At 46.2% G+C, this 13,653-nt stretch overlaps 1 protein-coding gene across 1 annotated transcript in view; it reads left to right on the top strand.

The window, feature by feature from the left end:
- Nucleotides 1-2,188: 2,188 nt before the first annotated feature.
- The window catches only part of LRRC43 (leucine rich repeat containing 43), a 27,731-nt gene continuing 16,266 nt past the window's right edge, over nucleotides 2,189-13,653 (top strand). Inside the window, exons 1-2 of the mRNA XM_024758544.1 lie at nucleotides 2,189-2,307; nucleotides 3,959-4,048. The gene's annotated coding sequence lies outside the window, so the exon portion shown is untranslated. The remainder of the gene's footprint in view (nucleotides 2,308-3,958; nucleotides 4,049-13,653) is intronic.

Raw genomic sequence — 13,653 nt, 5'->3', positions numbered from 1 at the left:
AAAACACTAGGCAGTCAATAAATGATAGTTTTTATCATTGCCTATTACAAAAAAATTAAAAATTTTTTTAAATTAAAAAATAAAAAAAAGAACACTGTGAGAGCTTCCCTGGTGGCGCAGTGGTTGAGAGTCTGCCTGCCGGTGCAGGGGACACGGGTTCGTGACCCGGTCCAGGAGGATCCCACGTGCTGCGGAGCGGCTGGGCCCGTGAGCCATGGCCGCTGAGCCTGCGCGTCCGGAGCCTGTGCTCCGCAACGGGAGAGGCCACAACAGTGAGAGGCCCGCGTACGGCAAAAAAAAAAAAAGGACACTGGGAGATGCCTCTTCACACCTTCCAAGCTGGTGATGATAAAAACAAAACAAAACAAAGCAAATGGAGAATAAGAAGTGTTGTGAAGGATGTGGCGGGCGATATTGGAATCCTTGCACAAGGCTGGTTGGAATGTTAAAATGGTGTGGGCTCTGTGGGGGAGTTTGGTGGTTCCTCCAGAAGTTAACTCCAGAGTTACTATGTGGCTCAGCAATTCCATTCCTAAGCACATGTTCCAAAGAAATAGCTGTGTGCAAATATTCATAGCAGCACTATTCATAATAGTCAAATGCAGAAACAACCCACGTGCCCTTGAAGTGATGAATGGATAAACCAAAGGTGGCATATCCATGAAGTGGAATATTATTCAGCCATAAAAATGGATAAAGTACCGACACAGGCTACCACATGGATGAATCTTGAAAACATTATGCTCAGTAAAAGAAGCCAGACTAAAAAGGTCACATATTGTATTATTCCATTTCTGTGAAGTGTCCAGAATAAGCAAATCCATGGACAGAAAGTAGGTTAGCGGCCACCAGGGGCTGAAGGGAGAATGGGAAGTGACTGCTACAGGGTACAAGGTTTCTTCTGGGGGTGATGAAAATGTTCTGGAAATGGATTGTGGTGACGGTTGCACAACCCTGTGAATATACTTACATACAGACACACACAGCTAAACTGCATACTTTAGAGAGAGGAAGTAGTTTATGTAAAGTTACGTCTGGTCCTAAATAGAGGACCAGACACTGGAAGCCAAGAATATCTGCTTTTACACCAATGCTGCTGGGGGAAGAATGTTTCCAGGGCCCTTGAATAAGTAAATTAATAGAGTTGGGATGTCACAGAGCCTCAGAAGTATCGTTTTGAATATTCCTTCTCATTATAAAATACTATAGTTTTGGAGAGTCCGTAGAAGGGCTGAGAGAAGTAATATTGGCTACACTGAAAAATCGGTTATACTATGCAAGGACTAATCCGCCCTGATGATGCTGTGCTTCGGTTGTGCCCTTCAGCTGGGAGTCTGAAGAGCAGATGAAGAGCTGTGAACAGGGAACTCTAATTTCAGAGATCAGTGAGAAGAAATGACAAACTTTACAAGCCCACTACTGTGGTGAACAGCCTTGGGACAGCCTTTACCCATATGCGTAAAACCCTTCAAAGCTCTCCATTTCTCAGCCTCTCTTCTCTGACAGCTATTTATTTCAAAATTTAAAGTGTGTTTATTTTACTGATTTCTAAAATAATACATATTAATTTTAGAAAATTTGGAAAGTCCATAAAAATATAAAGAAAATTATCCTCATCCCCAAAGATAACTTTTTTCCAGTCTTGCTTTCTGTCCCTATACTATATAGGTATATACACACATTTTTAAACTCAATGAGAGTTTAGGTACAGTTTTGTATCCTGCTTCTATAAACATCACATTTGGAGCATTTTACCGTACCATTAAGTATTCTTTGAGGAAATGGTTTTGAATAGCCACATAATACCATCTTATAGAGACACAATAGGGTTTTTTTTGTTTTTTGTTTTTTTGCCATTTCCTTATTTTTAGTCACTTGGGTCACATGGCAGCCGTGAAAATGTGCCTCTCAGATCTCCTACTTTGAGAAGCTAGTGGACTGGGGGGTCCCAGCTGCTGTGCTCTGAAGCCCAGCGGCCCATCACGCAGGGCCCTTGTCCCCCACAGGCCCCTCCCAGCCAGTGACAGGGCGGCAGGGACACTGAGGCTGCCTCACTCCTGGGAGGCACGAGGTCCCTCTGACAAGTGACTTGGAGGATTTCCTGACGGCCTTGCTGATCTCTCTCAGCAAAGCACCTCAGGGTGAGATGCCGCTTCCTGCCCTCCTGCCTTCTCTCTTCTCTTCAGCGCAGGCCAGGCCTGCCTCTTCCTCCCCCACTTCCCCTTACGGGCTTGTCCACGGATCAACCTTTCTTCGCGGCGAATCCCGTCTCCGGATCTGCGCCTCAGATGGCCTCGACTAACACAGGTTGCTTCCACTCTTGTTTCCTTGTTTGTTTTCTCATTAATGCTGTTATGAACACATCAGTGTGTATATCCTGTCCCAGTTACAATTATCTCCTTAGGAAATTCCGTGAGCAGAGAATACCCGGGGAGGGTTCCCCAGTGAGGGATAGCATCCTTTTATAAGACGGGCACCTGTTTCCAGAAGTGGGTGAGTAGGCCTTTCACAGCCTCATCATCAAGCCCGAGCTCTTGTAAAACCTCTGCTGATTGGATGGGCGGGAAAGAGAGCCTTCTGTTTATTTGCCTTTCTCGGTTACTCAGTGAGGTTCAGCCGAGTTTCACATTTACGGGCTGTTTGATTTCTTGTTTTCACATTGAAGCATTTCTTTCTCCTCTCCCCTCTCCTCGTCCTCTCTTCTGTCTCTCGTTATCCGTTGCCTTGTCTATTTCCTTTTGATTTTTCCTCTCATGTTTTAAATCTCCAGAATAAGAATATGACCTTGCTTAAAAGTGTTTTTCTTACAGCTTTATGTTCCTGACTCTTCCTTTATAAATTGAGCACGTTTTAGCTCTAAAGTTTGAGCTCAGTCTCAAAAAGTTCCCCCTGAGAAAAGTAAGTCCTATTATCATATTAGTGTTTTCTTCTCTGTGACCCTTGATTACTTGTTTTCCTCTTCTCTGTGAGTCAGCGGCACTTGATTTTTTTTTTTTTAATTTTTAAATTTTTGGCTGCATTGAGTCTTCATTGCTGCACGCAGGCTTTCTCTAGTTGCGGCGAGCGGGGGCTACTCTTCGTTGCGGTGTGTGGGCTTCTCATTGCAGTGGCTTCTCTTGTTGTGGAGCACGGGCTCTAGGCGCAAGGTCTTCAGTAGTTGCAGCACGCAGGCTCAGTAGTTGTGACACTTGGGCCCTACAGTGCGCAGGCTCAGTGGTTGTGGCTCGCAGGCTCTAGAGCACAGGCTCAGTAGTTGTGGCCCACGGGCTTAGTTGCTCCGTGGCGTGTGGGATCTTCCCAGACGAGGGATTGAACCGTTGTCCGCTTCATTGGCAGGCGGATTCTTAACCACTGCGCCACCAGGGAAGTCCCCTGGATTTTTTTTAAAAAATGTTTTATTTTGAAATATATTTAGAAATACAGCAAAGTTATAGATAGTACAGAGTTCCCATACACCCTTCTCCAGTTTCTCCAAAATGTAAAGTCTTACATAACCCAGCCACATCTATCAAAACTAAGAAATTAACACTAGTACAGGCTTAATTTGGGTTTTTCCACCAGTTTTTTCACTAATATCTTTTTCAAATCCCCTCCAAGATTGCGTCCAATGATCATGTCCCCTTGGTCTCCACTCTGTGATAATTTCTCAGTCTTCCTCGATTTTCCTGACCCTGACCCTTTTGAAGAGGACTGGTCAGGGTTTCTGCAGATTATCCCACAATTTGGGTGTGTCTGATATTTTCTCAGGAGGACGCTGGGCTTGTGGATTTGGGGGAAGAGTCCCACAGAGGTGAGGGGTTGCCCTTCCCATCATGATTTATCGGGAGCACCCGACACCCTGACTGGAGGTGTTTATGTCACTACAGGTGGTGTTGACCTTGCCCCCTTGCTCAGGGAGGTGTCAGCCGTGTCTCCGCTGCTGAGTTGCTGTCTTTTGCTTCCCTACTCTGTGCTTTAGAAGCAAGCCACCGTCCAGCCTACTGTCAAGGGGAGTGGTGTCCAGCTGCACCTCCTGGAGGGGGCATATCAAAGAATTCGTGGACACAAGGTAAAACCACCACAATAATTAGTAAATATTGGGAGGCTATGCAAATTTCCTGTTTCTCCTCCATTTCCCCCATTAATTTCGGCTTTCATCTGTGGGTCTTGTCTGCAGCAATCACTGCTGTGGTGCTTCATGGTGATTTTCCTCATTTCTATGTTTATTAACTAGAATTCTGTAAGGAGCATTTTTTCCTTTTCCTCTATTTATTTATTTATATCACTACAGAGTAGTAGATGTTAGTTTTATTCTTTGGGGGGACATATGCTCATCTTTCTGCCTTATTTCCCTCTTTTGGATAATTTTTCTAATAATAGTAAAGGTGTTCCAATATAGGACAGTCAAAAAGAACGATAGATGTCCAGCCAACCACAGTGGGTGTTTGTGGAAGGATTGACCAAAACATTGTCATTGGGGGCTGGGACATTCGGAGGCTTTACAAGCCTGGTGTGGGTCTGGAGTAGAAATACCCACAAGAGGGGCTTCCCTGGTGGTCCGGTAGTTAGGACTCGGTGCTTTCACTGCCGTGGCCCGAGTCCAGTCCTTGGTCAGTGTACTAAGATCCTGCATGCTGTGTGGCATGGCCGAAAAAGAAAAAGAAAACAGAAATGCCCACAAAAGTAAGAATGAGAAGAAAACAAGGCTGGACTGCATATCTCGGAGTCCTAACCTCGTGCCCCTCACACAAGAACTTGGGCAAATCATACTGTCTCTCTGGGCTTCAGTTTCCTCCCAGTTAAGGTGAAGATGAAGGTGCTGGTCAACTCAGGATCAGTGGTTCTCAGGCTGGAGCATGCATGTGAATCACCTGGCGGTTTCGTTCAAGCGCAGGTTGCCGGCTGCACCCCCAAAGTGTCGGATGCAGTAGGTCTGGGGTGGGGCCCAAGGATTTGCATTTCTAACGTGTTGCCAGGTGATGCTGTTGACCCAGAGAGGACACTTGGAGAACCGTTGGTCCAGATGATCTCTCGGAACCGTTAACAGCCGTGGACTCATCTCTTCAAATGATTCAATCCTTGGCCCTGGCTATGAAGTTACTGGTGAAATGATGGAACAGACCTTTGCAGGAGCAGAGGCACCGGAAATCCAGTGGGGTACCAGGCAGTACCAGACACATGAATGATTGCTCTGTGCCAGGCATGGTATTAAGTGCCTCAAAGACCTAGTTGCTGCCCAGGGAGGGACAGAGTTTGGCAGAGTGGTGAAGAGCAGGCTTGAATCTGGGTGCCGCCACTTAACAGCCATGTGGCCTTGGACAAGTGACAGAAATGACTTCTTGCCTCGGTTTCCCCACCTATAAAAAGAGGACAAGAGTGGAACTTACAAGCCCTGGCAAGAAAATGCCCAGTGAAAGGTTATTGCTGCTAGAATTAATATTCTTTGCACTAAGCCTGTCCAATGAGGAGAAATAGCAGTGACAGAGAGTGGCTGTTTCTACAACACGTCCCAAGCCCCCTCAGCCGAACACTACCTGCCTGGATTCCCAGTCACCAGTTTTCACCCACACACAAAATGCAAAACAGAGTATGAGAAAAATTCAATATCATTTATTAAATAGTTTCCAAGGGCTCCTCCAAGGAGCATTAACAATCTCAATATGATAAATATCAATAAATTAACATAGCTGCCACCTCCTGCCATCCCAAGAGTATAATAAGATTTAAGTCTTCAGACAAAAAACATTCTATAAATAACAATGACATAACTTGAAATCTTTCTCAAGGTAGCTCATACATTTATATCTCAGTCCTCCCAGGACTTGCAATTTTGAGGCTTCATTGAGATTATAATTAGAATAATTTACTTAATAACTCACAGCAGAATTCTCACACTTAGCTGTCACTTTTTTTTTTTTTTTTTAAGGCTTCACGCATTTCTGCCATTCCAAAAGGACCAGGTTCAACCAGATGGCTTTAAATGACCTACTGGGCTCCAGTGTTCAATGATTTAAACAGATAGGCACTCTGAAAACTTTTTTAAAATAGGCACGATGAAGCTTTTACATTTAAAGCTATCTGTAGGCACAGAAACTTTTGTTTCTGGTTCATGTCGAAATTCGAGTTTACTGAGATGGTCTATGACGGCAACAACTTGAGCTTTGTTATCGAAAAATGGTTTGATCGCTCTGCAATAAGGCAAGGTGGCTGAGCTGTCGATGTTGTATGGCAGTTGGGGGTTCAGAGCGAAACACGGCGTCTGGTACTGGCTGGATTCCGGCACTCCTCTCTCTTCCTGCTGCTGTGTAAGGAGGAGGGAAAGTGGGTGAGCATTAGTTTTGCAAAACAGCCAGAAATCCCGACAACTAAGGCCTGAATGCCTCCTCTGTGAAGGGCCTGGGCAGTGCTTTCCCCTCACCAGCTCATCTAGTCGGGGCTACAACCCTGCGGGGCTGTGACCGTCACTCTCCCCATCCCCAGAAGAAACTGAAGCCCGGTTGGTTTGTGAAGCTGCCGCAAGATCAGGTGGCACAGCAGGACTCCAACCCACATGAGGCAGCAATTCCGAAGCCTGTGCTCATAACCGCTGCCCCACCCACCGCCTCTGCCCCATCTGGCCAAGGACTGCACAGCCTGTGTGCAGTCTCAGAGAGGTGGGGAAGAGGAAAGCACCTGGGTTTCCATGCTGCTCGTTGCTCTTTGTGACTCTGTGTTAAAGTCATTATATCCCCCGCTCACAGAGGTAGAATTCATGCTTCTCTGGAAAGGCCTCCAAGATGCCAGGGAGAGTTTATCCAAACGCCCTATGGACTCCAGAACACGCCCTCTCCCATCCCTCTTCCTAAGGACTAGAAGCACCTCATCAGCCTGAGCTGCCCGGTCACCTGAGCTAACAACCTCCACCTTTGTGTCTGTAGAAGCCAAGGCTAAGCTTTAAATGCCAGAATGGAAGGGAAGAGCGAGGCCAGTTTCACGAAACGTTTCCACATGTTGTTATCTGTTTGTCTAGTCAAAGCGGCCTGAGAGCTTCGGTCTTGACCACGACCCTGAGAAACTGAAAGAGCATTTATATGTATTCAGCCTCATACTTTCCCAACCGTGGGTCAGGCTCAGCAGAGCCTCTGCTAGAAGCCGACTGTGTCCTAATTAAATAAAGTAGCACACACATAGCCTAATTTGTGAACGGCCCTGATCTGCTGTAAGAGACACTCTTTGTGACCCACACAAGCATTTTAACATCCTGCATTCGTGGGCTGTCGTTTTCAGCTTAGGCTGGCGTTGGCCACTCCTTGGGGGGCTGCTGAATAGGTGGGGGAGATGGCCCATCTCTAGGGATGTGCTACGGGAGGGAAAATCATCTACTAATCCTGCAGACTGAATATGTTAGGGATGAACAGCCTACTAAAGCCGCAGTGCGTGAGAAATTGTTGTGTGTGGGGCTGTCCGGGCTAATCTCTGCCTCTGACCTCACACCCTCATACAAATGCCATCCTAGCCTGTCTAGTTGTTCCCAATCCTTCCTGGTGTATCCACAGCCCTAGCTTCTGGTCTGAAAAGAGTAGGCTTCTTCTGGGGGCAATGGAAGGCATTTTAAAGAAATGGCTTGGAAAAGAAATCTCGAGGGCACTTACATAGTCATTCAAGAGTTTCTCAAACGAGGACCGTAATTCCTTGATTATAGCTTGTTGTTTATCTGGTCCTAGCACATAGGGTGCCGTATGGGAGGACAGCAAGGCTCCCAAATGGCACAGCAGGAACAGGGCAAACCTGGCAGATCCTGGAGAAAGGGGGTGATGCCGGGAGGAGCAGAGGCCACACACCCCAGCCCCCCCGCCCCCACTGGCTTCAACCGTTCAAGCCGTTGTCGAGCAGTGGCTAAGCCCCTCCAGTCTTCCTCTCTGTCTGGTGAGACCGCGGCCGCGGCACCCCGTGGTACCTGCGTGGGAGACCATGGCGGGAGAGAGCGAGGCTGCTTCAGCAACAGCTCCTGGAGCCAGATGTGCTCGCCGTGGTCTTCAGGAGCTATATAAAGGGCCAATGGCGAGGAAGATCACTGTCCCACCCATGGCAAAATCATTACTCAGCTTTTTCCCAGAACACACTTTCAAAAGTCTGCCACCCAAGGCTGGGTGAAAGCAGGGCTGGAAGGAAATGCTGGGGTTACCCTCAAGGTGGGCAGACGCCTGATTCAGTACAGATACACACAGGCACACACAAGAAGGCGTACGTGTCTTTGCCATTTCTTCTTGGAAAGAGCTTGTTGATTTGACTAGAAGTCCCGGGGTGGACAGGCACAACCCCCAAGGAACATATGACTAACTGGAGTTGAGGGTCAGTGCTCCACAGGGAATTTCTGGGGAGGGTCATGGTAAGCACGTGTAGGCGTAAAGCTGGCATGAAGCTTGTAACATGTATTATCTCTGGAAATTTCTGAAGCGTGCCCATGCCAGAACATGGGGAAGGCCCTGATAACCACCATGAACGTGGTGAGTCAAAGCCTTCATCTCCACTCTGCTTGGCCTTGAGCATCATTGGATTCTCCATGGTGTCTTTGCAACCGGAGGCCTAGAACCAGAATCCATGCTCCAGAGTTATTTGTTGAAATCACTTATTCGTAGTTTGAGCGCCAACTTTGACCAGATACTCTTCTCGGGTCTCAGAAATGACGGCAAAAAAGTTAGACAAGGACTTCCCTGGTGGCACAGTGGTTAAGAATCCGCCTGCCGGGCTTCCCTGGTGGCACAGTGGTTAAGAATCCGCCTGCCGGGCTTCCCTGGTGGCGCAGTGGTTGAGAGTCCGCCTGCCGATGCAGGGGACACGGGTTCATGCCCCGGTCTGGGAAGATCCCACATGCCGCGGAGCGGCTGGGCCCGTGAGCCATGGCCGCTGGGCCTGTGCGTCCGGAGCCTGTGCCCCACAGCGGGAGAGGCCACAACAGTGAGAGGCCCGCGTACCACTAAAAAAAAAAAAAAAAAAAAAAAAAAAAAAAAAAAAAAAAGAAAGAAAAAGAAAAAGAAAAAGAAAAAAAAAAAAAGTTAGACAAGGTCTTTGCCTTCAGGGAGCTGGTGTTCTAGTGGGCAAGGAGCAGACAACAAACACCATTAATAGACAAGAATGTAACAGGTAATGAAAAGAGCCATACAAATAAAACAAGGGATGAGATAGAGAGTGATGGGTGACATACTCTAAGTCAGGGGATCAGGAAAAGTCTCTCAGATGAGATGCCGTTGAAGCTGAGACCTGAAAGATGAGAAGGGGCCTGCTTCTTCTGGGGATCTGGGGAAAGAGTGTTCCAAGCAGGGGAGACCCTAGTGCAAAAATGAGCTTGACGTGGCTGAGAGTGGGAAGCAGGTCATGGTAGCTGGAGTGAAGTGAGAGAAGGAGAGGGTGGTGGAGAGCTGGGCAGAGGCCAGGTCACGGAGGGCTTTAAAGAACTTGGGTTTAATTCCAAGTGTGATAAGGCACCACTGCATGGCTGTAGCTGGGAAAATATAGGCTCTGGTGTACTTTAAAGGGTGAGAATGGTGTCGGCTCCTGAGCAGAGAATGGATTGTGTGATCCAAGATGGAAGCCGAGGAACCAGTTAGAAGGTTATGAAGCAGTCTAGGAGAGAGATGATGGTGGCTTGGATTAGGGTGGAGTGGATGAAGATGGAGTCTACAGAACTGGCTGGTGGACTGGTGTGGAGATGAACTGAAGAGAGGAATCAAGGATGACTCCTGGGATTTTGATAAAGCAGGTGAGTGGTTAATGTGCCATGGGGGAAAAGTCTGGAGATGAGAAATCAAGAGTCCTATTTGGAATGAGTTGAGTTCGAGATGCCCACTGGGCACCTATTTAATGTCAAGCCAGCCATTGGATAAAAGTCAAGAGCTCAGAGATGAGGTCGGACCTGGGTGGTTCATAGAACCCAGTGCACAACGGAAGAGACAGCCAGCAACCCCCTTCCACCCTTAACCCAAGTCCCCCTGTAATCGTTGCCGTCTTTCCTCTTCTTATCCAAGCTTCTTGACAGAGTGATCTAGACTCATTTTTACCTCACTTCCCAAACTGCCACAATATGGTTTTCATCCCAATAATTCAAAACCCTCTAGAAAAGTCCACAGTAGGTAACATTTTGACCCCATGACTTTCACCCTTTGGTGTTTACTCCCACAATTAGGTTACATTACACGGCAGAGGGGACTTTGCAGATGTAACTCAGGTTACTAATCAGTTGACCTTAAGATAGGTTGACTACCAGGTGGGTCCAAGGTTGTCACATGAGCCTTAAAAACGAAGAGGAAGGAAGAAGAAGAAGTGAGAGAGACTCAAAGCATGAGAAAGACTCAACTGCCATTGCTGGCTTGAAGATGGAGGGGGCCAGGTGGAAAGCAGGGGAAGAAAATGAATTTGGCCAACAACCCGTGAGCTTGGAAGAGGTCCCTGCGTCCCAGGTGAGAACTGCAGCCCCAGCTGACACCTTGACTTTAGCCTGGTAAGACGCCAAGGAGAGAATAGAATCTAGTTACACCCTGCTGGACTCCTGACCTACAGAAACTGTAAGACAGTAACTTTGTGGTCTTAAACTGCTAAATTTATGGTATTTGTGAGAACTGGTATAGTCTCTAGTGACCTCATATTGTCAATGTTACTGGGTTCTTTTCAGCCTTTGTTTGACTTAATCCCTTCATGGTATGCAATAATGCCAACTACTTCCTCCTTGAAAACTTTTTTTCCCCTCTCCTTTCATGACGTTATCCTGACATATATATATATATTTTTTTTTAAAAATATTTATTTATTTATTTGGCTGCACCAGGTATTTAGTTGTGGCATGTGGGATCTTTTAGTTGTGGCATGTGGGATCTAGTTCCCTGACCAGGGATCGAACCTGGGCCCCCTGCATTGGGAGCAGGGAGTCTTAACCTCTGTACCACCAGGGAGGTCCCCTCCTGATATATTTTGGATATCAGCCTCAGACAGTGCCTTCTGAGGCTGAATCATCTTCCTGCTTGGCCCTTTAATGGACATGCGTCCAGGGGCCCCACGCTTGGTCTGTTCCTCACACTTTAATGTCTCTCTCCTTCAGATCTAAATGTCCAACTGCCCAATGGATATCAGCTAGACCTCACACTCGACATAGCCAAAGACCAGGATCTGAACCAGGGTAATAGTGAGAGTGGAGATGAAGATGTGTGGACAGATTGCTGAAATCTGTAAGAGGTAGAATCCAGTATTTAGGAGGTGATTGGTTGGATCTAGGGATAATGGAAAGGGAGGAATTGAGGACGACTTCCAGGTCTCTTGTTTGGGCAACTAAATAGATGGTGTTGCTCAAAACTGAGAGAGGATTACAGGGCTCGGGTGCTGTGAAGAATTCAGTTATTGACATGGGGAGGTGGAAGTGTTATGGAACCCTCAGGTGAAGATGTACAGCAGGCCATTGAACATTTGGATATGGAGCTTGAAGGAAGGAACCAGAGACATCCATTTGGGTGCCACCTGTATATTGTGTTGATAAAACTATAAGCCTACAAGAGAGGACCAGTGTGAGTTAAGTCAAGTGTGGAGCCCTGGGGCACACCTCCATTAACGGAACAGGTACAGGAAGAGGATTTAGTCTAAAACACCGAGGAGACATCCTCAAGAGGGAAAGAAATGTACTAGAAAAACATGTGGTCATGGAACAAGATGAGAAGTGGTTTTCAAGAAGGAGTAAACGATTGGTACCAGCAAAAGCTGCGGAGAGGTCAGATAAGATAAAGGCTGAAGAGATACACTAGGTTTGAGAATATGAGGTCACTGGGAACTTTGCTAGGGGAGTTTGAATAAATTGTTGGGGAGGCAGAAGCCATATTGTGGTGGTTTTGGAATTGAGGAAAAAGTAAAACCACCCAGTTGTGTTACCAAAACCCCAGGAGTCCTCCCTGGTTCATCTCTTTGATGTGTTTATATCACTGTAGATTCTTGGATATTGGTTTTATTCTTTAAAATGACAGGTGGCTCCCTTTTTGTCTTATTTCCCAGTTTTGGAAAATTTTTCTAATAGCAGTAAAGGTGTTCTAATATAGGACAGTCAAAAAGAATGACAGATGTCCACAAGAGTGGGTGTTTTTGGAAGGATCACAATCAACAAATTGAACTTCCTCAAAATTAAAAAATATTTTTCTCTTCTAAACACCCTGTTAAGAGGATGAAAAGACAAGCCTAGACTAGGAGGAAAATGTTTACCAAACGCAAATCTGACAAAGGAGTTGTGAGCAGAATGTATAAAGAATGCTCAAAACTCAATTTTCTGGATTAGGCAGTGGTGTCTTCTTATTATTTTTAAAAATATTTATTTATTTGGCTTCACTGGGTCTTAGTTGCGGCGTGCAATCTTCAGTGCAGCGTGCAGGATCTAGTTCCCTGACCAGGGATCGAACCCGGGCCCCCTGCATTGGGAGCGCAGAGTCTTCGCCACTGGACCACCAGGGAAGTTCCTAGGCAATTGTTTCTTAAAATGACACAAAGAAAAACATAAATTACATCTCATCGAAATTAAACACTTTTGTTTGTCAAGGGACACTACCAAGAAAGTGAAAGACAAGCCACAGAATGGGAGAAAATCATGTACAAGACAGGGGGCTAGTATCCAGAATATATAACAACTCAACAGTAAAAAGACAGCCCAATTTAAAAATGACCAAAGTATTTGAATAGACATTTCTCCAGAGAAGATACACAAGTGGCCAATAAGCACAAGAAAAGCTGTTCAATATCATTAGTCAGGCATCAGGTAACTGCAAATAAAAACCACAATGAGCTACCACTTCACACCTATTAAGATGGTTATAGTTTTTGTAAACGTAAAATAATCAGTGTTGGTGAGGATATGAAAAAATTGGAACCCCCGTATATTGCTGGTAGAAATGTAAAATGGTGTGGCTTCTGTGTAAAACACTTTGGCGTTTCCTCAAAATGTTAAACATAGGACTTCCCTGGTGGCACAGTGGTTAAGAATCCACCCGCCAACGTAGGGGACACAGGTTCCATCCCCGGTCTGGGAAGATCCCACATGCCGCGGAGCAACTGAGCCTGTGTGCCACAACTACTGAGCCTGCGCTCTAGAGCCTGCGCTCTAGAGCCCCCGAGCCACAACTATTGAGCCTGCATGACACAACTACTGTGCGCCTAGAGCCCATGCTCCGCAACAAGAGAAGCCACCGGAGAAGCCTGAGCACCACGACGAAGAGTAGCCTTTGCTTGCATCTAGAGAAAGCCCGCGCGCAGCAACGAAGATCCAACGCAGCCAAAAAAAAAAGTTAAACATAGAGTTACCATATGACCCAGCAATTTCATTCCTAGGTATCTACCTAAGAGAAACGAAAACATATGTTTATACAAAACTTGTACACAAATGTTCACAGCAGCATGATTCGTAAGAGTCAAAAAGTGGAAACAACTCAAATGTCCATCAACTGAGGAATGGATAAACAAAATGCCTTCTACCCATATATAGAAAATTATTCAGCCATAGGAAGGAATGCAGTTCTGACACATGCTACAACACAGATGAACCTTGAAACCATTATGCTGTGAAAGAAGCCAGTCATGGAAGGACAAATACTGTATAACTCCACTTACATGAAATATCTAGAAGATGCAGTTACAGAGAAAGAAAGCATATTGGTGGTTGACAGGGGCTGGGCC

Source organism: Neophocaena asiaeorientalis, unplaced genomic scaffold (genome assembly GCF_003031525.2).
Source record: "Neophocaena asiaeorientalis asiaeorientalis breed wild unplaced genomic scaffold, Neophocaena_asiaeorientalis_V1.1 scaffold77, whole genome shotgun sequence".
In the NCBI taxonomy this organism is placed as follows: Eukaryota; Metazoa; Chordata; class Mammalia; order Artiodactyla; family Phocoenidae; genus Neophocaena; species Neophocaena asiaeorientalis.
This window is presented reverse-complemented; position numbering and strand designations above follow the sequence as displayed.